Genomic DNA, 500 nt, shown 5'->3' with positions numbered 1-500 from the left:
CATCCAGTTAACAAAACACAGATAAAACAAGAATTTTTGACAATGTGTCGCAGCAAAATTCGTTATTTGATAGCAGAGACGTCAAAAAAGACAATCTATCAAAGCGTTTTTGCAACACGGCTGCAAAAAAACGTTTTGTAGGTAATATATTCATGAAATGTTTCACACAACTGAATATGCTGTTTTTGTAGTCTGTTATTCATGTGAATACAAACGCAATAACCTATGCATATTGACAGTGCAGGAGGGAATACGGTTTTGTAAAAAAAAAACATATTTATTTACTGGATTTATGTTTTTTAATCAATATTCTTATTAATCAGTGGATCGCCCATTTATTCCCTTGTGTTTGTAAAATGTGTTTGAAGTGTCACCTCCGCCTTCGCCAGTGTTAAGCGAAACCTGTTATTCCGTGGAGAGGAATCCAAGGCGTTCGATATCAGTCGCTCCTGCGCTGCTTGAGATGTCGTCTCAGAGGGCTAATTTTCGTACTCGAGCGG

The sequence above is a fragment of the Penaeus monodon genome, chromosome 27, assembly GCF_015228065.2.
Source record: "Penaeus monodon isolate SGIC_2016 chromosome 27, NSTDA_Pmon_1, whole genome shotgun sequence".
NCBI classification, from domain to species: domain Eukaryota; kingdom Metazoa; phylum Arthropoda; class Malacostraca; order Decapoda; family Penaeidae; genus Penaeus; species Penaeus monodon.
Note: the sequence above shows the minus strand (reverse complement) of the source record.